Consider the following 23636-nt stretch of genomic DNA (forward strand, 5'->3'; position numbering starts at 1 on the left):
ACAGGCCTTCTCATACAGCCCACGCCCTTGCTGCCTGCCTGCCTGCCTGCTGCCTGTGCTCTACGGGGCCTGGACGGGACCTGGACGGGGGCAGAACCCAGCAGTGCTGGAAAAGAGCGGGTCACACGCTAGGTCTTAGAGAGCCGTTGCCCCCGGCGTCAGTGTTTGGTTACAGGCGTCGCTGCGTTTCCATGCGTTTCCATACTTACAGTACTTCTACGCCTGTTGTTTTGGCTTAATGATGCCAAGTAAGAAGTAGACATAAAATTAAACAGGATTTATACAACAACAAAAAGTAGGACACAAACACTTGGTATAGCTGTGTGATCAGACTACGCCTGTAGTCTGTAGTTCATATGTCCAGAGACTGACTCTGGGTTGAAGAGTCTACTGGCTGCTCTGGGTTAAAGAGTCTACTGGCTGCTCTGGGTTAAAGAGGTTATTGGCTGCTCTGGGTTAAAGAGGCTATTGGCTGCTCTGGGTTGAAGAGGCTATTGGCTGCTCTGGGTTGAAGGGGCTATTGGCTGCTCTGGGTTGAAGGGGCTATTGGCTGCTCTGGGTTGAAGGGGCCATTGGCTGCTCTGGGTTGAAGTGGCTATTGGCTGCTCTGGGTTAAAGAGGCTATTGGCTGCTCTGGGTTGAAGGGGCTATTGGCTGCTCTGGGTTGAAGGGGCTATTGGCTGCTCTGGGTTGAAGTGGCTATTGGCTGCTCTGGGTTGAAGAGGCTATTGACTGCTCTGGGTTAAAGAGGCTATTGGCTACTCTGGGTTAAAGAGGCTATTGACTGCTCTGGGTTAAAGAGGCTATTGGCTGCTCTGGGTTAAAGAGCCTATTGACTGCTCTGGGTTAAAGAGGCTATTGACTGCTCTGGGTTGCTGAAATTACTGCTCCTCTCTCAGTTTAACACACACAGCTGATGTCATGTATTTTGTGGGGAAGAGAGTAATACATAGTGTAAGTAATGCAGAGCGGGCTGGACTTGCAGCGTCTTGTCTCCAGCTGCATACTGGTCTACTGGGTGTAATCAATGAGAGGAGACGTCCACCTCTCTGTCGACGCCACGTTAGCCTCATGCTTTATATCACACACCCCCCCCCCCCCCCCCCAGATACTGGAAGGTGTATTCTCGCCAGGTGCAACTCAAACATCCCAGACCGTACCATTTACTGGACGAGTGAGTTTATAAACTGGAACCGAATCTGGACTCTTGGAGCACTCATTGGCCCGGGATCAGAAGCTCCAGCACCGGTCTTCCTGACCCAGACTGTCTGTGTTACCTGACCCCCGGAAGTGAGCCTTTCCCTCGGCAGAACGTGACGGATGGCCCCTGGCCTGGAGCTCTGGTCGATAGTGCAGAGTGTGATACTCCCAGAGAGGGCAGCAGGGCCCTGACTCAGGAGGCTCCTGGGGCTAACACTACTGCTGCTGCTGCTGTTTGGGCTGCTGGGTAGGGACTAGGGAGGAAAGGAACCCTGTCAGCTCAGCTCTGGGCCAATAGATCCTGCCTTTGTGCATTTGTCTTTATTTCTTGCAAATTCTGAAGGTAGATGTACACTAACGTTCAAAGGTTTGGGGTCACTTAGAAATGTCTTTGTTGTTGAAAGAAAAGCACATTGTTTGTCCCTTAAAATAACATCAAATTGATCATAAATACAGTGTAGACATTGTTAATGTTGTAAATGACTACTGTAGCTGGAAAAGGTAGATTTTTAATGGAATATCTACATAGGCGTACAGAGGCCCATTATCAGCAACCATCACTCCTGTGTTCCAATGGCACGTTGTGTTAGCAATGGCACATTGTGTTAGTTTATCATTTTAAAAGGCAAATTGATCATTAGAAACCCCTTTTGCAAAAAACTTGTCAGACTATTCTTGTTCTGAGAAATGAAGGCTATTCCATGCGAGAAATTGCCAAGAAACTGAAGATCTTGTATAACGCTGTGTACTAATCCCTTCACAGAACAGCGCAAACTGGCCCTAACCAGAATAGAAAGAGGAGTGGGAAGCCCTGGTGCACAACTGAGAACAAGAATAGACTGACGAGTTTCAGAAGAAAGTTATTTGTTTCTGGCCATTTTGAGCCTGTAATCAAACCCACAAATGCCGATGCTCCAGATACTCAACTAGTCTAAAGAAGACCAGTTTTATTGCTTCTTTAATCAGAGAACAACAGTTTTCAGCTGTGCTAACATACTTGCAAAATGGTTTTCTAAAGATCAACTTGATAAACTTGGATTAGCTAACACAACGTGCCATTGGAACACAGGAGTGATGGTTGCTGGTAATGGGCCTCTGTACGCCTATGTAAATCAGCTGTTTCCAGCTACATTAGTCTTTTACAACATTAACAATGTCTACACTGTATTCCTGATCCATTTGATGCTATTTTAATGGACAAAAAAATGGATTTTCTTTCAAAAACAAAGACATTTCAAAGTGAACCCAAACTTTTGAACGGTAGTGTACCTCTCGGAATTTGTATTTCTCAAAAAATTATTTGCTTGTCACACGATTAGATCGACGAAAGAGACAAAGAGAGGATGAGAGAGATACTTGTGTGTATGTGCCTGTGTATGAGAGAGAATGAGAAAGAAAATACTTGTCTGGCCAACACAGACTTGTCTGGACACAGATCTGACATACCACACTCTTTCATACTACCCCCCCCCCCCCCCCCCCCAGCCACTCCTTTATTGCGTTCCCTCCATCCAGAGGTGTGATTGCTGTGAGTCAGCCAGGCAGAAGGGGGGGGTTAGGCTTAAAGGAAAGAGAGAGAAGAAAGAGAGAGAGAGAGAGAGAGAGAGAGAGAGAGAGAGAGAGAGAGAGAGAGAGAGAGAGAGAGAGAGAGAGAGAGAGAGAAAGAGAGAGAGAGAGAGAAGAAAGAAAGAGAGTGAGAGAGAGAGAGAGAGAGAGAGCGAGAGAGAGAGAAGAAGAGAGGAGAGAGAAGAAAGAAAGAAAGAAGAAAGAAAGAGAAAGAAAGAGAGAGAGAGAGAAGAAAGAAAGAAAGAGAGTGAGAGAAAGAGAGAGAGAGCAGGGGTTGAGGATCCAAGTGGAGGGGATATGGAGAGATGGGGAGGGGGAGGGGGAGGAGGAAATGGGAAGGGGGAGATGGGGAGGAAGAGATGGGGGAGTTGGAGATGGGAGGAGGAGATGTGGGAGGAGGAGATAGGGGAGGATATTGGTAGGAGGAGATGGGGGATGGGATGGGGGAGGAGATGTGGAAGAGATGGGGGAGGATATGGGGAGGAGGAGATGGGGGATGGGATGGGGGAGGAGATGTGGAGGAGATGGGAGACGATATGGGGGGGGTTATGGGAAGGAGGAGATGGGGAGAAGGAGATGGGGAAGGAGGAGATGGGGAGGAGGAGATGCGGAGGAGGAGATGGGGGGTGGAGATGTGGGAGGAGGAGATAGGGGAGGATATTGGTAGGAGGAGATGGGGGAGGAGATGGGGGAGGAGGAGATGGGGGAGGATATGGGGAGGTGGAGATGGGGAAGGAGGAGATGGGGAGGAGGAGATGGGGAGGAGGAGATGGTAGGGAGAAGGATATTGGGGAGGAAGAGAATGGGGGAGGAAGAAATAGGGGAGGAGGAAATAGGGGTGGAGAAGATGGGGGAGGATATGGGGAGGAGGAGATGGGGAGGAGGAGATGGGGAAGGAGGAGATGGGGGAGGAGGAGATGGGGGAGGAGGAAATAGGGGAGGGGGAGATGGGGGAGGATATGGGGAGGAGGATATAGGGAGGAGGTGCAGCGCAGGCGAGGGGGATATATGACCTTCATCAGTCTCACTTGCAGAACAGAAGGATCACATCAGTGTACTTAAGAAGATGTTAAAGACCACATCTTCAATCATACAGACATCTGATTGAGCTCCTCCATCTCTGCATCTCCTCCACTCAATCATCCTCCACTCAATCACCCTCCCCATACACAGCCTGTCATCATCTGAGGTAAGAAACTAAATTGAGCCTCAATAGGTCTCTAATATCCTAGTTCAGGAATCCCCTCAAAGTAATTTTGGCTGTAGACAGAATGCAACTGGGAGTGATTAGGGAGTCATTTTGGTTCGGTTATCCAGGTGAAACCATCATGACTTAATTTTGAGTCATCAAATTGGCAATAAAAGTTCCCTTTTCATTTGACCTTCTATTCTCTCTTTCCTGCCAGAAAACAGATCACAACAATTAAAAAGGAAGAATAAAGAGAAATACATACATTACCCCCCACCTTCACTTCCAACTTTTCTGACAACCTCCATCATGCCCACACATCAGCATCTATACTATATATATGAATCAGAGGAGATTAAACACTTTCACCTCCACCCCTACACCTCTCTCTCCTGTGGCTCCAATCAATAGCTTCCCGTGTGAGTCTCAGTACACACATTAACCAGGGCATCAGAGTCTCGGAGTCCTCCTGGCCCACCGCCTCCACACACCTCACCCCAGCTCCCCTCACTCTCCACTGGGAAGCAGGATCAGAGAGAGGGGGTGGAGAGATGAAGAGAGAGACAAAGACATTGGGAGAAGTTGGGGTATAGAGGGTGTGAGAGAGAGAGAGAGAGAGAGAGAGAGAGAGAGAGAGAGAAAGAAAGAGAGAGAGAGGAGAGAGAAAGAGAGAGAGAGGAGAGAGAAAGAGAGAGAGATGGAGAAAGAGAGCGAGAGGATGAGCTAACCATCTGTAGTTACATGCTGCTGCTATGCTGTTTTCTGACTGTTGGCTGTGTGATTGGAAAAGGTTTGGTCTCTGCTGGAGAGTCAGGAAATGATACCACTAAGGTACTCTGTCAGGTTTGGTCTCTGCTGGAGAGTCAGGAAATGATACCACTAAGGTACTCTGTCACTAGGTCTGAGGGTTGAAAGTGGATGGCCATCAAAACAAGGGTGAATCAAAAACACACCGACACACACACTCCATATCCTTGCCCTACTATCTCTAACTGTACACACCATCATCTTTCAGACTAGAGAAATCAATAGCTGCTCTTACTTCTAATTGATGAGAGTTTATCTACACAGGGAGTCTGTGTTGTCACGTCCAACTAAATACTTTCCATGGGTTTGTGTAAGCAACCATAAACACATTGCAGGTAATTATAAAAGCATGCATTTAATGTTACGGGGAAAGGTCTGCTTTGTGGAAAAGTGCTGCTGTTCCCAGGGCCATATTTCCCAGAGTACATCTGTCTCTGGTTCTGTGTGTTTATGGAGGGTCTAAATGATGGTATCGAGTTCTCTCCCACTCAAACCACAGCCAACTGTCATGAACCCTCTCCACTAGCCACTTTTGTCTCTCACAGACGTGTAACCCAATCTTTCCCTGAGTTTCTCTCTCTTCGCTCGAATTCATTTCAGACGAACAGGGAGAGTAGTTTTGATAAAACAAACATAAACTGGGGGGAACAAAGCAATGTGTTTTCGCCACAAAGAGAAAGAGGAGGAAGGAAACGCCGCCGGAGAAGCAGTTTTGTGAATGAAGCCCAGCTGAAGCAGAACAGAGAGGAATGGGGTACCAGGTCCATACACCTCAAAATGTGCGTGTGTGTGTGTGTGTGTGTGTGTGTGTGTGTTCCATACACAAACCAACTAGAAACTGTGCTTCTCTCTGAAGAGTGCAGTGCCCAATACATCCAAAAGATGGCAACAGGAGAGAGCTAGTATGGTGGTATACTGGTGGCATGGGGGTAGACTGGTGGTATGGTGGTATGGTGGTATACTGGTGTTATGGTGGTATACTGGTGGTATACTGGTGGTATACTGGTAGTATGGTGGTAAACTGGTGGTATGGTGGTATACTGGTGGTATACTGGTGGTATGGTGGTAAACTGGTAGTATGGTGGTATACTGTTGGTATGGTGGTATACTGGTGGTATGGTGGTATATTGGTGGTATGGTAGTATGGTGGTATACTGGTGGTATGGTGGTATATTGGTGGTATATTGTGGTATGGGGGTATACTGGTGGTATGGGGGTATACTGGTGGTATACTGGTGGTATACTGGTGGTATACTGGTGGTATACTGGTGGTATGGTGGTAAACTGGTGGTATGGTGGTATACTGGTGGTATACTGGTGGTATGGGGGTATACTGGTGGTATGGCGGTATACTGGTGGTATACTGGTATACTGATATACTGGTAGTATTTTAGTATGGTGGTATACTGGTAGTATGGTGGTATATTGGTATACTGGAGGTATGGTGGTATACTGGTAGTATACTGGTAGTATGGTGGTATACTGGTAGTATGGTAGTATGGTGGTATACTGGTGGTATACTGGTATGGTGGTAAACTGGTGGTATGGTGGTATGGCGGTATACTGGTGGTATGGTGGTATACTGGTGGTATACTAGTAGTATGGTGGTATACTGGTAGTATGGTAGTATGGTGGTATACTGGTGGTATACTGGTGGTATGGTGGTAAACTGGTGGTATGGTGGTATGGTGGTATACTGGTTGTATGGTGGTATACTGGTGGTATGGTGGTATACTGGTCGTATGGTGGTATACTGGTGGTATGGTGGTATACTGGTCGTATGGTGGTATACTGGTGGTATGGTGGTATACTGGTGGTATGGTGGTATGGTGGTATACTGGTCGTATGGTGGTATACTGGTGGTATGGTGGTATGGTGGTATACTGGTGGTATGGTAGTATACTGGTGGTATGGTGGTATACCGGTCGTATGGTGGTATACTGGTGGTATGGTGGTATACTGGTCGTATGGTGGTATACTGGAGGTATGGTGGTATACTGGTGGCATGGTGGGATGGTGGTATACTGAAGGTATGGTGGTATACTGGTGGTATGGTGGGATGGTGGTATACTTGTGGTATGGTAGTATGGTGGTATGGTGGTATCGTGGTATACTGGTTGTATGGTGGTATACTGGTAGTATTTTGGTATGGTGGTATACTGGTCGTATGGTGATATGGTGGTATGGTGGTATACTGGAGGTATGGTGATATGGTGGTATACTGGAGGTATGGTGGTATGGTGGTATGGTGGTATACTGGAGGTATGGTGGTATGGTGGTATACTGGAGGTATGGTGGTATGGTGGTATACTGGAGGTATGGTGGTATACTGGAGGTATGGTGGTATGGTGGTATACTGGTAGTATGGTGGTATACTGGAGGTATGGTGGTATACTGGTGGTATTGTGGTAAACTGGTGGTATACTGGTGGTATGATGGTATACTGGAGGTATGGTGGTATACTGGTGGTATGGTGGTATGGTGGTCTGGTGGTATGGTGGTATACTAGTGGTCTGGTGGTCTGGTGGTATACTGGAGGTATGGTGGTATGGTGGTCTGGTGGTATACTGGTGGTATGGTGGTCTGGTGGTCTGGTGATCTGGGGGTATGGTGGTATGGTGGTATGGTGGTCTGGTGGTCTGGGGGTATACTGGAGGTATGGTGGTCTGGTGGTATGGTGGTCTGGTGGTATACTAGTGGTCTGGTGGTATGGTGGTATGGTGGTCTGGGGGTATACTGGAGGTATGGTGGTCTGGTGGTATGGTGGTCTGGTGGTATGGTGGTCTGGTGGTATACTGGTGGTATGGTGGTCTGGTGGTCTGGGGGTATACTGGAGGTATGGTGGTCTGGTGGTATACTGGTGGTCTGGTGGTATACTGGAGGTATGGTGGTCTGGTGTTATACTGGAAGTATGGTGGTATACTGGAGGTCTGGTGGTATGGTGGTATACTGGTCGTATGGTGGTATACTGGAGGTCTGGTGGTTTACTGGAAGTATGGTGGTATACTGGAGGTATGGTGGACTTCTGGTATACTGGAAGTATGGTGGTATACTGGTGGTCTGCTGGTATGGTGGGCTGGTGTTATACTGGAAGTATGGTGGTATACTGGAGGTCTGGTGGTTTACTGGAAGTATGGTGGTATACTGGAGGTATGGTGGACTTCTGGTATACTGGAAGTATGGTGGTATACTGGTGGTCTGCTGGTATGGTGGGCTGGTGGTATACTGGTGGTATGGTAGTATACTGGTGGTATGGTGGTATACTGGTAGTATGGTGGTAGGAAGGAAGGAAGGAAGGAAATAAGGAAGGAAGGAAAGAAGGAAGGAAGGAAGGAAGGAAGGAAGGAAGGAAGGAAGGAAGGAAGGAAGGAAGGAAGGAAGGAAGGAAGGAAGGAAGGAAGGATGAATGGATATATGATGTGTGTCACCATGTGTAATGTATGTACAGGGCTAGTAGTATAACACAGATGTCAGCTGGATGGATGGATGGAAGGAAGGAAGGAAGAAAGGTGGGAAGGAAGGAAGGATGAATATATGATATATGATGTGTGTAACCATGACAGTATCCTTCTTTGGATGGACAGTGAGTTGAAGTCATATTAGTCTACTCTATTCAATTCTACAGTACTCTGTAATGCCTGGACACATGTACAGTACATCTGATGTATCTGTGTGTGCGCTGCAGCCATGCCCTCCTTTGTTGTCTATGGACAGAAAATCAAAGGGACACAGAGCCATGCCCAAGGGCCCCATTGACTGCACTGAACCATCAGCTGGCAGGATGGGACTGTAACATCACCGTATAATAGGGTCTGGGGTGAGGGGAGGGTGGTGAGGATAGGGGTGAGGAGCTGGGAGAGGGGAGAGGCACAGTCTCTGCTCCCATTGTTTCCCATAAACGGCACATCTGTAGAACTCAATAACTAAACTATGCACACACGGACACACACACACACACACACACACACACACACACACATAAAGCCTCGAGTTCATTGTTAGGAAGGATCAAAGGTTTGCCGATCCCTGGTGCAATAAATGCTGTTAAACTCTATCCTGTCCTGGGGTGCCTCCCTTACTGCTCTGACAGAGACATACAGCTGGCTGCTCTCCTTTCATTCAGCCCTGGAACTGGACGAGCAGAGAATCTCTCCGTCTCCGTGGCTCTCCGTGAGCTGCGTGACTCTCTGTGAGCTGCGTGACTCTCCGTGAGCTGCGTGGCTCTCCGTGAGCCAGCTGGCTCTCCGTGAGCTGCGTGACTCTCCGTGAGCTGCGTGGCTCTCCGTCGTGAGCTGCGTGACTCTCCGTGAGCTGCGTGACTCTCCGTGAGCTGCGTGACTCTCCGTGAGCTGCGTGGCTCTCCGTGAGCTGCGTGGCTCTCCGTCGTGAGCTGCGTGACTCTCCGTGAGCTGCGTGGCTCTCCGTGAGCTGCGTGGCTCTCCGTCGTGAGCTGCGTGACTCTCCGTGAGCTGCGTGACTCTCCGTCGTGAGCTGCGTGGCTCTCCGTCGTGAGCTGCGTGGCTCTCCGTGAGCTGCGTGACTCTCCGTGAGCTGCGTGACTCTCCGTGAGCTGCGTGGCTCTCCGTCGTGAGCTGCGTGACTCTCCGTGAGCTGCATGACTCTCCGTGAGCTGCATGACTCTCCGTGAGCTGCGTGGCTCTCCGTGAGCTGCGGTCACTAACATTAAAGGAGCAGTGCAGGAAAAAAACAGGATTTTCCTGTTTAAATTTTTTTTTTTTTCTACACTATGAGGTTGAAATAACACTCTGAAATTGTGAAAATTATGATAATTCCCTTTTTGTGTAAGAGCCGTTTAATTTTTTTTTTTTAAAGAAGGCAGCCTGTTCAGGTGGGATGGAGTATTTGGCCCAGATCATGACATCACAATCTGATCAGATTGTTCTGAAAAAATTACCAGTCATGCCTGTTTACCTAACTAGCTACCATATTATTAACTTAAAAGGCCTCTCTAGGACACAGCATCCACAGAACAGTTAGTGGCTATGAATTGAAATAGCAGCACAGTATTTGTACTAAGAGACATTGACACAATTGAATCTAGAAAAACTGCAGAATCTCCTAATTTCTAAGATTTAAGAAGTATATTGTCAGCACATCCTTACTTTGTGAAATGACTGTCTTTACTACCGAGTTTCTAGCAAAATTGCCAATTAATGTATAACAGGTTGCTGCTGTGTGTCTTTAGGGAGCAGAGCTGGCCTTCCTTTTCTCCATCCTACCTTTCTCTGACAAATTAAATATGCATTCATCTGGTTCCTATTACCCGCTCGTTAGGGATAATTGGGGTGGTATTGACAAACAGTATGACCCACTTCTGACTGCATGGCTCTGGTTGAGCTGAGTTGTTTTTCATTAGGGCACGTGCTTTTCTTATTAGATCAATTCAGATGGAACCTCCCAGTTTCACTCCATTTGTGATTGTTTTCTTCTGTTTTGTGCCTTATTGAACGTGACCCTGAGCTGAACTAGGCTGGGCTAGAATGGGTTGGGTCAGATACGTTATATACCTGGCCATATTAAGTCCAGTCCAATCCAGTCCAACCCTGTCCTGCACAACATCCACAGCCGGAGCTGCAGAAGTGTCTTTAACGAGAAGTTTGATGGTTCAATTCTAATGTTTCATAGGCAGTGAAAATATTTTCACAGGGGTGGAGAGGTTACTTGAGCAAAGTTGTAAAATAAAAAGAACAACTCTGATGGTGTTTTAAAATGGGATTACTGCCATTCCACTGGATCACAAGATCTGGTTGGAGAAAAGGATTGTAGAAACACATGAGCTCATGCCACTTAATAATCCCCATGAAGAATTGAAAAAGTCCTGAGTCAAATGTAGGGCCATTACCTATGATCTCAATCAGTCAGCCCTGCAGGATGAGTCTGAGTCACTCTGGACAGACAGACAGTTTGGAGAAGCAACTTATGACCCATATGACACCGTTTTCCATATATAGTGCACTACTTTAGACCATAGCCCTATGGGCCCTGGGTAGTGCACTACTTTAGACCATTGCCCTATGGGCCCTGGGTAGTGCACTGTATAAGGAATAGGGTTATGGGCCCTGGTCTAAAGTAGTGCACTGTATAAGGAATAGGGTTATGGGCCCTGATCTAAAGTAGTGCACTATATAGGGAATAGGGTGCCATTTGAGACAGAAAAACAGAGCAGAATGTTCCTTCTTGCTGAAATAATGACATTACTGGGTGGGTGGCTGGGGAGGTTGGGTTGGTCATGCAACCTGGTAGTTATCGCAGAATCTTTAGAGCGGACGACAGAGAGAGAGTGTGAGATGGAGAAATAGAGAGAAAGAAGAGAAGAGGGACAGAGAGAAAGAAGAGAAGAGAGACAGAGAGAAAGAAGAGAAGAGGGACAGAGAGAAAGAAGAGAAGAGAGACAGAGAGAAAGAAGAGAAGAGAGGAAGAGACAGAGCTATAGACTAAAAAAAGGTTGGATCAGCTTAGGTGGCCATGTCGAGACAGAGTCTGATGTTGATTAGAGTCAGGTGTTGCTCTGCTCCTGGTCTTCCTCTTTCTCTCTGCAACCAATCAGACCATTTACACGGCAGGATCCTAACAGATCAGTCATACACACTTACTGTCCCAAGAAGAACCTGTCTGTTGTACCAGCACAACTTCAATATTTCAACACCACAGCATTTTAATCTTCCGCTTCCAGGAACCTCTCATTGGAAATACATGGTGACACATGGGTGCAGCACAATGTTCCAGATTATTTGCTTTTCTTCTCTAATTCATTTCTCTCTCTATTTCTCTCTCTCTCCTTCTCACTTGTTTTCTGGCTAGCAGGTGGGTTTTCTCTGGTATGTGATGAGGAGTGGAGTAGGTGTGAGAGTGCTCTATCTCTCTCTCAATTTCAATTCAATTCAATTCAAATAGGCTTTGAATTGAATTAGTTTTAACTTTTTAGTACTGTTACAATGAAGTGAAGAGCAGTGGAGTCTGCAGAGGGGAGGACAGCTCATAATAATGGCTGGAACAGAGCGAATGAAATGGCATCAAACACATGGAAACCATGTGTTTGATGTACTTGACACCATTCCACTGAGCTTGTCCTCCCCAATTACGGTGCCAAAACATTCTGTGGAGAAGAGTGTACTAAAGTTATGTAAATGATTGGGCCAATAAAGGTATTTTTAAAATTAAATCTGTCTCTGTCTCTCTGTCTATCCGAGGCCTGTTGTGCACATGTCCCCCTCCCCATCCCAGTGTAACCCATCACCCAGAGCATCTGATTTCAGACCTGTTTTTGATTACAGACTGATCTGGTCATTACCAGCCCAGTGAGAGACTCTACAAAAGAATAACAAATGGAGAATATCAAACAGTCCATCAGTAATGGGTTAGTACAGGCAGCACATCCATCTTAAACACACCTAGCAACACAACCATAGAGTGTGACTGCCTGAAATAACATGAGCACATATTTGTCTTCAGTATATCAGAGAGCTTATAGGATATCATGTACAATCTTGGATGTATATATTATCCTTTAACCAATACAATTCCTGATTGAGTGACGGAACATTTGATTTCTGTCCATACTGTAGACTATAGACTCTAGATCAAGAGCCTTCTGATAGCTAGATGTCCAAACATAACGTTCCCAGAGTTTTCAGTGTCAGTGAGACAGTAACCCAGGTCCCAGTGTAACAGTCAGTGCTTGGTTGGCCTGGCCAGTCGTCTCCCCTCGCAGCCCCGTGCTACGTATTTACACTGTGTTTCAGACTACAGGGATATATTACAGCTGGCATATCAAACACACAGGATACCTTTAATCATACGCACTCCTTTCTCCATTCTCTAAGTAACAAACTGCCATCAGTTCTATCTGTCACTCAGGTGTCATCGGCCAACATGTAACTCAATAGCTCGTGTCTCGTTAAATCTGCAAATCTGAGTATCAGCTGTTGCAAAGTCATTGGTCAGATGTAATTTGTCAACATATTGTGACGTGGAATCTACATGGAAAATGCTTTGGATTTGAAGAACAAAACATTTTTTGAGGTGAAATTTCAACCACAGGATTATGTTATTTGTACCTTTAAATCAATGCCAGATTCTCCACACTAAATCCATGATCAGAAAAAAAGGAAAGGCTGGGCAGCACCTCCTACTGGAGAGTTGATCTATCTACAGCACCTCCTACTGGAGAGTTGATCTATCTACAGCACGTCCTACTGGAGAGTTGATCTATCTACAGCACCTCCTACTGGAGAGTTGATCTATCTACAGCACCTCCTACTGGAGAGTTGATCTATCTACAGCACCTCCTACTGGAGAGTTGATCTATCTACAGCACCTCCTACTGGAGAGTTGATCCATCTACAGCACCTCCTACTGGAGAGTTGATCTATCTACAGCACCTCCTACTGGAGAGTTGATCTATCTACAGCACCTCCTACTGGAGAGTTGATCTATCTACAGCACCTCCAACTGGAGAGTTGATCTATCTATCTCCTACTGGAGAGTTGATCTATCTACAGCACCTCCAACTGGAGAGTTGATCTATCTATCTCCTACTGGAGAGCTGATCTACAGCACCTCCTACTGGAGAGTTGATCTATCTACAGCACCTCCAACTGGAGAGTTGATCTATCTATCTCCTACTGGAGAGTTGATCTATCTATCTCCTACTGGAGAGCTGATCTATCTACAGCACCTCCTACTGGAGAGTTGATCTATCTACAGCACCTCCTACTGGAGAGTTGATCTATCTACAGCTACCTTTTGGTTTCCTGTTCAAGGTTTTCAACAAGGCCAATCCTGCTTAGCTATGATGTTTGTCACTGTCTATTACCATTATGCTATCGTGACAATGATTGCTTAGATATCTCCACTTAAAAATGTAAATGATTGCTATCGAAGTCTTTCCAAAGGGTAAGTTTAAAAGAGCAAACGAAATGTGACCATACTTTCATCAATGGTGTTATTTAGGCCTATAAAGCATTTGCAGTCAAGGACAGCAATTGTTTGCATTCAATGCAGAACTCAACAAAAAGTAGACCAGCGTTTTTCCTTGATAAAAACGGGGCGTAGGTGGTGGGCGTGGCAGGGGGCGTTAGATTCCCATCTCCATCTCAATATTTGGTTGAAATGGAGATGTGAATCCAACATATGAATTATTAATTTGTAGATAAACTGGAATTAAAGCCAGACTACAGATGGAACTATCCAAGCAGAAGATACATCTCCTTTAAATGTTGATAATGGTTGTGTTGACAACCAAACACAATTCAATATCCCTTTTGAAATACAATAAATAGCCTATTAACTACCCCATGGAGCTGGTTGAGAGAATGCCAAGAGTGTGCAAAGGGTGGCTACTCTGAAGAATCTAAAATATAAAATATATTCTGATATGTTTAACACTTTTTTGGTTACTACATGATTCCATGTGTTATTTCATAGTTTTGATGTCTTCATTACTATTCTACAATGTAGAAAATAGTAAAAATAAAGAAAAATCCTTGAGTAAGTTGGTGTGTCCAAACTTTTGACTGGTAGTGTGTATATATATATATAAAACCCTACCATCCCTCCCTAAGTAATGCAGAAGACACATTTCAGTTGTACAACTGACTAGGCATCCCCCTTTCCCTTTCCCTAATTGGAGTAAACTAATGTACAACAAGACTTAGGCTTCTACTTCCAGCTTATACATACTATATACATACTATATACATTTTACACAGTATAGTTTAGTCCCATCCTTTACCTCCACTCAACCCCTCCCATCTCTCTCTGAACACCATCCAGTTTTGATTTCTATTTGCCATATATTTTCAACTGTGCTGTGGTGTTTCACAAAAGTTCTGAACATTTCTATTCTCATAGTTCCTACAGCTTGTAAATTAAAGATACACATTTTTGCTAAGAGTATTATTATATTATTGATCAATTGACTATTACTTTTTAAAATCACCCAGCAGTTCTATTTGGGGCGGCAGGGTAGCCTAGTGGTTAGAGCGTTGAACTAGTAACCGCAAGGTTGCAAGTTCAAACCCCCGAGCTTACATGGTGCAACTCTGTCGTTCTGCCCCTGAAGTTAACCCACTGTTCCTAGGCTGTCATTGAAAATAAGAATTTGTTCTTAACTTTACCATAAATAAAGGTAAAATAAATTTGCAGAGTTAGCTTCAGGTAAATGTTGCAATTATTCAGCCATTCCTGAACCTGCGACTAAAAAACACCTACATATGGACAGTACCAAAACAAATGAGGAAGTTAAGACTATTTTACAAACTAATGTAACATTCAGCATGAGTAACAAATCCATGGCCACATTTGGAGGTTACTATAACTATACATTACTTCTTAAGTAATCATATAAAGCATGTGTGTTCAAGATAGAATGCGAAGGTCGCAGGTCTGTGGAGATCTACACAATTGTTGTAATAATCTGTACTGCACTGATCACTTGCACCATGTACTTTTAATGTAATCTCAACTGCAGTCCAGATCATTTGGTTCTGCTATTAGTGAAGGACAATGATAACACAAAATATCTGACATTGTATCCACATTTGAACTTTGCTGTGCTTTTAGATGGTTAATCGCATAATGACAACACATTGGAAATTCAACTAACTTTTGGCTGTCTTTTCGAGTGGGTGAAAAAAGAAATATTACCCAATTATCCACGTTGAAATTACATAGTGTGCCCAGTGGGGTGACTGGTGGGGAGATTGGTCAGATTTATTGAGTATATTATACTGATTGGTCAGATTTATTGAGTATATTATACTGATTGGTCAGGCTGACTTTACTGTGTAGGCTATGTGGTTTTCTGTCTCTCTAACCCTGGTAAAGGAGGTTCACTTTATTGTACAGTAATTGCAGGCTCCAGCCAGTCACTAACTACCAGAGCGATTCAGTTTTTTGGTTTGTAATCATTTCCATATGATTCACTGGCATGGAGGGATATGTTGAAATGTACAACATAAATATCCTCTCTCTGAGTTTGAGAAAACACACACACACAAACACACATTGTGTGGTGCAGCGCCTTCAGCTGTGTAAGGCTGATTTCACTCTCACACTGCTATGTCGTGTCTGTAACAGGATATACATGGTATAGGACAACACAACAACAACATAGGGTACATAACAACAACAATAACACAACAACAACAACATAGGGTACATAACAACAACAATAACACAACAACAACAACATAAGGTACACAACAACAACACAACAACAGCACAACAACATAAGATACACAACAACAACAGCACAACAACATAAGGTACACAACAACAACAGCACAACAACATAAGATACACAACAACAACACAACAACAACATAAGTTAAACAACAACAACATAAGGTACACAACAGCAACACAACAACACAAGGTACACAAAAACAACAACACAACAACATAAGAAACAGATCAAAAACAATACTACAACAACAACAACAACAACACAACAACACAAGGTACACAAGGTACACAACAACACAACAACAACACAAGGTACACAACAACAACATAAGGTACACAACAACAATAACAACAACACAACAACACAAGGTACACAAGGTACACAACAACACAACAACAACACAAGGTACACAACAACAACACAAGGTACACAACAACACAACAACAACATAAGGTACACAACAACACAACAACAACATAAGGTACACAACAACAACATAAGGTACACAACAGCAACACAACAACATAAGAAACAGATCAAAAACAATACTACAACAACAACACAACAACAACAAAACAACAACAGAATGTACGCAACAACAACATAACAACACAAGGTACACAAGGTACACAAGAACACAACAACAACACAAGGTACACAACAACAACACAAGGTACACAACAACAATAACAACAACACAACAACATAAAAAAATAGAAGAACAACAATAACAACAACACATTAAACACTGAACAACAACACTCCAATCCTTATCAGAGTTTTACAGCACACGGGTATTCAGGATCAACATTTTACAACCAAGCTAAATGTCTATTTCAGTAACAGTTAAACAACAGTTAATGCCTCTTCCATTACCACTCCACTATGGGAGTGAGGAGGCAGATTAATGCAAGTCAACATCCTCCATGACCGACGTCTTAATCAACTCAATATGGCGTCTCTGACCCACTGGAGAGGAACACAGATTTAAAGCTCTAGCCTGGGAACTATTACACATTCCTTCTCTAAATAGGCCTTCTCTCTGTCTCTCTCTCTCTCTCTCTCTCTATATATATATATATATATATATATATATATCTTTTTTTCTCCTGGGTCTCCCCTCCAAACATTCACATCACATGCAAAAACATAAATGAATAACAGCAGTTATTAACAGATAGCGGTGCTAATATTATTACTATGGGATGACAAATTCTGGAGGTAGCATGTACAGTATATGAGATTGGAGGTCGTCTGTCTCTCTGTGTGTGTGTGTGTGTGTGTGTGTGTGTGTGTGTGTGTGTGTGCGTGTGTGCGTGCGTGCGTGCGTGTGTGTGTGTGAGAGAGAGGAGAGAAGAGAGCCAACTATCCTTAGAGAGAGGATGTGGCACCAGATCAGCAGGAAGGCGAATTGTAGTCTCTAGGTATTGATCCTTTGCCACTCAGCCAGAGTGCTGCTGCTGTTACTGCTGCTCCAGAGAAACATGATCCATCTGTCCTACGTATACACACCAGTTACCAAGGGCAACCAGGGCTGCGATACACATTGATGTTTGAATGAAGGCATACATAGATTACTGTGTACATGAAGATTGTAGTGGTGGGATGATTTAAAGGGAGGTCTGGTCAATCAGGACACAGACAGACAGCATTAATACACTACCAACACTACTAACCCTACTGACACTACACTACTAAAGATAATATATTTTCCATTGTCATTCAAGATCAGATTAAAATAACTACTCATGTAATCAGTTGTACACTGTAACTATGAAGGTCACTCATAACATTCATACTGTCTACTAAACAATAACCCTTCAAGCAGAAACAACCTACTAATTCCTGATGCCTCCCTTCCTGGTAAAGCTCAAGGTTATGGTCATTCGAACTAGAGAGTTGTGCTTTAGGGTCGATAATATTATCAGTGAGAACGTATCTCCTTACTGAGCTGTGTTGTAACAACAGTGTTACTATAGTACTGTTAAAAGTAGTAGTGTATTACTCTCTTGGTGTTCTACAGCATTATAATGAGCAGATGGGTTACCATCCAACAGCTTGGGGGCTAGCTAGCTAGTCACAGAGAACACTGACCTATTTTCAGACAGCAAACAAAAACTACAGCAAGAAATAGACAGAGAAAAGAGAGAGAGAGAGAGAGAAAGAGAGAGAGAGAGAGACAAAGAGAGACAAGGAGAGACAAAGAGAGAGAGAGTGAGAGAGTTTGAGAGAGAGAGTGAGAGAGCGAGAGAGACTAAGAGAGACAAAGAGAGAGAGTGAGATACTTTTGTTTAGTATCTCTTTCACTTGCTTTGGCAATGTAAACATTTGTTTCCCATGCCAATAAAGAAGCTTAAATTTACAAAAAATGTATTGACAATTGAGAGAGAGAGAGAGAGAGAGAGAGAGAGAGAGAGAGAGAGAGAGAGAGAGAGAGATCCTAAATGGCATCCTAAATTAGTTGCTCAAACTCACTAGTGCAACATTTCAATTGGCTATATTAAAACTGTTTAATTTGATCCTGAGTGTAGGTTATTTCCCTGACATCTGGAATCAAGGACCCGATCTTTAAGAACGGAGACAAATTTGACCCTAACAATTACAGAGGCATTTGTGTGAACAGTAACCTGGGGAAGGGTTCTAAACTTCCTTAATAAGCACAATGTCTTGAGTAAAAGCCAAATTGGATTTATACCAAAACATCGCACAACTGATCATATTTACACCCTACACACCCTGATAGATAAACATGTTCACCAAAATATACACTTGCTTTATCGACTTCCAAAAAGCATTTGATTCTATTTGGCATACAGGACTGCTCTACAAAGTTATTGAAAGTGGTGTAGGGGGTAAAACATTTGACATAATTAAATCAATATATACTGGCAATAAGTGCAGCATTAAAATTGGTAAGAAAAGAACAGAATTCTTTAACCAGGGGCGGGGCCTTTGCCAGGGTTGCAATCTGAGCCCTGCACTCTTCAATATTTACATTAACGAATTGGCCACTATTCTAGAAAAATCCTCAGCCCCTGGTGTTAGTCTCCACAATTCAGAAGTTAAATGCCTACTCTTCGCAGATGACCTATACCTGCTGTCACCCACAGCACATGGCCTACAGCAGAGCCTGGACCTGCTAGAGCAGGTCCAGACCTGGGCCCTGGCAGTAAACCCCAAAAATACTAAAATAATGATTTTCCAGAGAAGATCCAGATCTCAGGGAATTAGACCAAAGTTCTCAATTGCTACAAAATATATAGAGTACTGTACACACTACAATTACTTAGGTTTAAAAATAAGCTCAACTGGACACCTTAATGAGGCAGTGAATGAGCTGAGAGAGAAAGCACGAAGGGCATTCTACGCCATTAAAAAGCTAATTCAAATTGAAATACCTATTAAAATTTGGCTAAAACTAATTGAATATGTCATTGAACCAATTGCACTTTATGCCAGCGAGGTGTGGGGTCCACTTGCAAAACAAGATTTAACCAAATGAGACAAACACCCCATTGAAACCCTGCATGCAGAGTTCTGTAAGATTCTCCTACATGTCCAGAGGAAAACTACAAACAATGCATGCAGGGCAGAATTAGGCCAATATCCACTAATAATAAAAACTCAAAAAGAGCAATTAAGTTCTGGAAACATCTAAAATACAGTGACCCCCTCTCATATCATTACCAAGCCCTGCAATGCCAAGAGCTGAGCAAAGAAAAGAGTCCCCTCATCCAGCTGGTCCTGGGGCTGAGTTCACAAACCTGTTCTACTAACGCACTGAAGCCTCAGGACCAGAACATCCAATTAATCAGGATAAACCAAATTACAACACAGTCAAAACAAAACTATATTGCTTATTGGGAAACACAAACACAAGCACAAAGCAAAATGCAGTGCTATCTGGCCCTAAATGGACAGTACACCGTGGCTAAATATTTGACCATGGTTACTGATCAAAACCTTAGAAAAACCTTGACAAAGTACAGGCCCAGTGAGCACAGCCTTGCCATTGAGAAGGGTAGACACAGGAAAACCTGACTCCCTGTAGAGGAAAGGCTGTGCAACCACTGCACAACAGCAGAACCTGAGACGGAGCTGCATTTCCTGACAAAATGTAAAAAAATATAAACCAATTAGAGAGTGTCATTTTCCCAAATGTGAAACCCTTATTCAAGGTTTCAAAGACCTCTCTGATGAGAGTAGACTACCCGTCCTGTTGGGGGAGGACGCAGAGAGCTGTGGGTTGGCAGCGCACTACATTGCTGCCTGCCATAAGTTGAGGGACCGTGTCTGACAGACCAATCAACCTGCACATATCCTCTACTGTATGCTTATTGTTATTATTGAATGTATGAGAGAGAGAGAGAGAGAGAGAGAGAGAGAGAGAGAGAGAGAGAGAGAGAGAGAGAGAGAGAGAGAGAGCGAGAGAGAGAGAGAGAGAGAGAGAGAGAGAGGAGGGGGTAAGTAGGTAGGTAGGTCTCTCTGGGTGGGTTTGTGTGGGTGTATGGTAGACAGACTGTATATGACTGCCACACCACTCTACAGTAATTGTAATTTGACAGACCTTTGACAGAATGTGGCATTGGAGTTTGGTACTCTCAGACTAAGGGCAAAATAACAGATTAGCAATTGTAATTTGTCCTGAGGTTTTAATGGCCTAAATGATACCCAATCCCCCCCTCTTATTATCAATTGAAGTGTTTCTGTGGTCGGTTTGAATTCACATTTATAGGCAGGCATATGCTTTCAATTTCTCAAATGGACTAATAAAGGCTATTTTTATTTTTGGACTTTCCCCCCCCTGAAACCTCAGGATTGCAGTTCAGCGATGTTTGACAGTTAAATGGTGGTCTGGCAGGTTCATGTTTCTTTGAGCTAGCGGAGGGAAGATTGAATCTTTAAACTGACACAAATGTGGAAAGAGGACAAATGTACGCACACACTGAAGACACAGCGTTCTGTAACCTGGATCCATTTAAGACTGCCACACTAAGACAGCAGCACTGGTCTGTTGGTCCACTGAGTTTAGAGGGAAACGGTCCCATTCATTACACCAGAGATACTGTCATATTATCAGCACTTCCACCTATCTATAAAAATACATAGCGACAAAGAGGTGTCTTGAACAGATTAAACCTGCCGTTACTGTGAGTGACATTTTTAATCAGTGGTTTCCGTTGGTTACCATTTTGCATATGAAAATTCATGCAAATAAAACCCCAACGGTGGAGACAACCGTCTTGACAACCGTCTTGACAACCCTTTGGATACAAAATCCATTCTGACCACTCAGAGAATATAATACAGGATTTTCTATCTAGGCTATTTCATGAAATTACAATCCCTGGAACTGAAATTTGTCTACACTTTTCTCTCTCCCTACTTTTCTCTCTTCGAGTTGGAATTCGGTACCAGTGTGTGTCTAGCCTGAGACTGAGATAGCCTTGTTCTTCTCCCAGTGACTGGCTCTGTATCTGCATAGTGTGACTCATCCTCTCCGCTCCCCTCTAGGGAGCAGCTGTATGGCGCAGCCGGCCAGTCACAGTCATCCTCTCGCCTCTATGGAGCAGACAGCTAGTCACAGTCATCCTCTCCCCTCTATGGAGCAGCTCTATGGAGCAGCCAGCCAGTCACAGTCATCCTCTCGCCTCTATGGAGCAGACAGCTAGTCACAGTCATCCTCTCCCCTCTATGGAGCAGCTCTATGGAGCAGCCAGCCAGTCACAGTCATCCTCTCCCCTCCATGGAGCAGACAGCTAGTCTCAGTCATCCTCTCCCCTCTATGGAGCAGACAGCTAGTCCCAGTCATCCTCTCCCCTCTATGGAGCAGCTCTATGGAGCAGCCAGCCAGTCACAGTCATCCTCTCCCCTCTATGGAGCAGACAGCTAGTCCCAGTCATCCTCTCTCCTCTATGGAGCAGACAGCTAGTCCCGGTCATCCTCTCCCCTCTATGGAGCAGCTCTATGGAGTAGACAGCTAGTCCCAGTCATCCTCTCCCCTCTATGGAGCAGACAGCTAGTCCCAGTCATCCTCTCCGCTCTATGGAGCAGCTCTATGGAGCAGACAGCTAGTCCCAGTCATTCTCTCCCCTCTATGGCGCAGCCGGCCAGTCACAGTCATCCTCTCCCCTCTATGGAGCAGACAGCTAGTCCCAGTCATCCTCTCCCCTCTATGGAGCAGACAGCTTGTCCCAGTCATCCTCTCCCCTCTATGGAGCAGCTCTATGGAGCAGACAGCTAGTCCCAGTCATCCTCTCCCCTCTATGGAGCAGACAGCTAGTCCCAGTCATCCTCTCCCCTCTATGGAGCAGACAGCTAGTCCCAGTCATCCTCTCCCCTCTATGGAGCAGCTCTATGGAGCAGACAGCTAGTCCCAGTCATCCTCTCCCCTCTATGGAGCAGACAGCTAGTCCCAGTCATCCTCTCCCCTCTATGGAGCAGACAGCTAGTCCCAGTCATCCTCTCCCCTCTATGGAGCAGAGAGCTAGTCCCAGTCATCCTCTACCCTCTATGGAGCAGACAGCTAGTCCCAGTCATCCTCTCCCCTCTATGGAGCAGACAGCTAGTCCCAGTCGCAGGCTGCAGACAGACTTCAAAGGAAGCTAGCGTCGCCTCCAGAGCCAACACATGGGATCAGCCAGCTCCCATATCACTTCCCAGGATTCCAATAATTCACTGGCTGAGCACTAGAGACCTTCTCCCTCCACAACCATACCCACCACTAGAGAAGAGAACCCAACCTTCTCCCTCCACAACCATACCCACCACTAGAGAAGAGAAACCAACCTTCTCCCTCCACAACCATACCCACCACTAGAGAAGAGAACCCAACCTTCTCCCTCCACAACCATACCCACCACTAGAGAAGAGAACCCAACCTTCTCCCTCCACAACCATATCCACCACTAGAGACTAGAGAACCCAACCTTCTCCCTCCACAACCATACCCACCACTAGAGAAGAGAACCCAACCTTCTCCCTCCACAACCATACCCACCACTAGAGAAGAGAAATCAACCTTCTCCCTCCACAACCATACCCACCACTAGAGACTAGAGAACCCAACCTTCTCCCTCCACAACCATACCCACCACTAGAGAAGAGAACCCAACCTTCTCCCTCCACAACCATACCCACCAATAGAGAAGAGAAACCAACCTTCTCCCTCCACAACCATACCCACCACTAGAGAAGAGAAACCAACCTTCTCCCTCCACAACCATACCCACCACTAGAGACTAGAGAACCCAACCTTCTCCCTCCACAACCATACCCACCACTAGAGAAGAGAACCCAACCTTCTCCCTCCACAACCATACCCACCACTAGAGAAGAGAACCCAACCTTCTCCCTCCACAACCATACCCACCACTAGAGAAGAGAACCCAACCTTCTCCCTCCACAACCATACCCACCACTAGAGAAGAGAACCCAACCTTCTCCCTCCACAACCATATCCACCACTAGAGACTAGAGAACCCAACCTTCTCCCTCCACAACCATACCCACCACTAGAGACTAGAGAACCCAACCTTCTCACTCCACAACCATACCCACCACTAGAGAAGAGAACCCAACCTTCTCCCTCCACAACCATACCCACCACTAGAGAAGAGAAATCAACCTTCTCCCTCCACAACCATACCCACCACTAGAGACTAG

At 44.9% G+C, this 23636-nt stretch overlaps 1 protein-coding gene across 2 annotated transcripts in view; it reads right to left on the minus strand.

The window, feature by feature from the left end:
• The window catches only part of LOC139409505 (phosphodiesterase 4D interacting protein), a 140110-nt gene that overhangs the window by 105284 nt on the left and 11190 nt on the right, over positions 1–23636 (minus strand). The gene's annotated exons all lie outside the window — the stretch shown is intronic.

This window comes from Oncorhynchus clarkii, chromosome 5 (genome assembly GCF_045791955.1).
Source record: "Oncorhynchus clarkii lewisi isolate Uvic-CL-2024 chromosome 5, UVic_Ocla_1.0, whole genome shotgun sequence".
NCBI lineage: Eukaryota > Metazoa > Chordata > Actinopteri > Salmoniformes > Salmonidae > Oncorhynchus > Oncorhynchus clarkii.